Below are 2,500 nucleotides of genomic sequence, written 5' to 3'. Positions count from 1 at the left end.
AGGCAGGTAGTCTAGTGGTTAGATAGACAGGTAGTCTAGTGGTTAGAGGGGCGGGCAGCCTAGTGGTTGGAGGGGCGGGCAGCCTAGTGGTTGGAGGGTATTTTACTCCAAGAAAAGTGAGCAGGTATCCTGTCCACTTGTAAAATAAACAAGTTATTAAATTGTATTTCCATTGGGTCTAATGTGTGAGTCATGTTTATTGTGCGCGTGTGTGTGAGTCATGTTTATTGTGCGTGTGGGAGAGCGAGAGAGAATGTGTACGTATGTAGTATTTCATGTTTTCCTTGTCAGCCCCCATCTCACCGATCCGTGACCTCTCCACCACCTGTGAGTAAACACAACTGCACATGTCCGCTGTGGGAAATGGATAACATCAGTAGGCCTAAATATCTCCAATCATAAAATAACAAGGAGCATTTATATTTAATAAACAAGAAATGACAATATATTGATGTATTTACACACTAATTTGTGTGTGCGTTTTACGTCTTCTTGTTAGTCACCCATCTCCACCCTTCTGCGGCATAAATATCTGAGCCTGGAGCTCCCTCCGGGTCGTCTCCCTCCGGGTCGTCTCCCTCCGGGTCTACTCCCTCCGGGTCGTCTCCCTCCGGGTCGTCTCCCTCCGGGTCTACTCCCTCCGGGTCGTCACCCTCCGGGTCGTCTCCCTCCGGGTCTACTCCCTCCTGGTCGTCTCCCTCCTGGTCGTCTCCCTCCGGGTCGTCTCCCTCCGGGTCGTCTCCCTCCGGGTCTACTCCCTCCGGGTCTACTCCCTCCGGGTCGTCTCCCTCCGGGTCGTCTCCCTCCGGGTCTACTCCCTCCGGGTCTACTCCCTCCGGGTCTACTCCCTCCGGGTCTACTCCCTCCGGGTCGTCTCCCTCCGGGTCTACTCCCTCCGGGTCGTCTCCCTCCGGGTCGTCCCCCTCCGGGTCGTCCCCCTCCGGGTCGTCCCCCTCCAGGTCGTCTCCCTCCAGGTCGTCTCCCTCAGGGGACCTGTACATTAGTGAGGGCTGTTGGGGCTCTGTACATTAGTGAGGGCTGTTGGGGCCCTGTACATTACATTTACATTTAAGTCATTTAGCAGACGCTCTTATCCAGAGCGACTTACAAATTGGTGAATTCACCTTCTGACATTAGTGAGGGCTGTTGGGGCTCTGTACATTAGTGAGGGCTGTTGGGGCTCTGGAAATTAGTGAGGGCTGTTGGGGCTCTGTACATTAGTGAGTGCTGTTGGGGCTCTGTACATTAGTGAGAGCTGTTGGGAACCTTGTACATTAGTGAGGGCTGTTGGGAACCCTGTACATTAGTGAGGGCTGTTGGGAACCCTGTACATTAGTGAGGGCTGTTGGAACCCTGTACATTAGTGAGGGCGGTTGGAGCCCTATACATTAGTGAGGGCTATTGGGGCCCTGTAAATTAGTGAGGGCTGTTGGGGCTCTGTACATTAGTGAGGGCTGTTGGGGCTCTGTACATTAGTGAGGGCTGTTGGGGCTCTGTACATTAGTGAGGGCTGTTGGGGCTCTGTACATTAGTGAGGGCTGTTGGGGCTCTGTACATTAGTAAGGGCTGTTGGGGCCCTGTACATTAGTGAGGGCTGTTGGAACCCTGTACATTAGAGAGGGCTGTTGGGGCTCTGTACATTAGTGAGGGCTGTTGGGGCTCTGTACATTAGTGAGGGCTGTTGGGGCTCTGTACATTAGTGAGGGCTGTTGGGGCTCTGTACATTAGTGAGGGCTGTTGGGGCTCTGTACATTAGTGAGGGCTGTTGGGGCTCTGTACATTAGTGAGGGCTGTTGGGGCTCTGTACATTTGAGACTGGAGTTATGTGACACTGTCGAAATACACAGTAAAGTAAACAAAATAACCCCTGTCCAGTACAGGTATCAAACCCGCAACCTTCGCATAATTACCACGACACTCTAACCAACTGAGCTAACCAGCCCTAGATAACATACACTCTACGGAAGGGACATACACCCATATATGGGTCTGGAGGTGGTCGCCCATCTGCAATGTCTACATTCTACCATTAGAGGGCAGAGAACGTAAACAAATCCAGCCCAGTTCCCAGGACTCCCTTCTACACTGTCAATGATCAACACTATGGCTGTATCTCTCTGTCGTTGTCGTTGACCGTCAGTCCTGTGCATCTGAACCTGAATACATGCTGGGTTGTAAACAGCCATTTCTGATTCTCATTATAATAACAACACTTCATAGTGATCACTGATTGAACTGAATAAATGACTGTGACCTGTCAGTTAATGGAATAGAATGAAGCACTTCACACCCTCACTCTGTGACCAAGCAGTGTCCTCTCCTCACACGGACCACCGACAGAGGAACGACAGGTGAAGGGAAGGAAAAGGAGAGACAGACAGACTGTTTGTCTTTCTTTCAACGAGCCAACGTCATTGTACGTCAACCATTTGCACATCGTTACAACACTGCATATATACATCATGACATTTGAAATGTCTTTATTCTTTTTGGAACTTCT

The sequence above is a fragment of the Oncorhynchus masou genome, unplaced genomic scaffold (assembly GCF_036934945.1).
Source record: "Oncorhynchus masou masou isolate Uvic2021 unplaced genomic scaffold, UVic_Omas_1.1 unplaced_scaffold_823, whole genome shotgun sequence".
NCBI lineage: Eukaryota > Metazoa > Chordata > Actinopteri > Salmoniformes > Salmonidae > Oncorhynchus > Oncorhynchus masou.
This window is presented reverse-complemented; position numbering follows the sequence as displayed.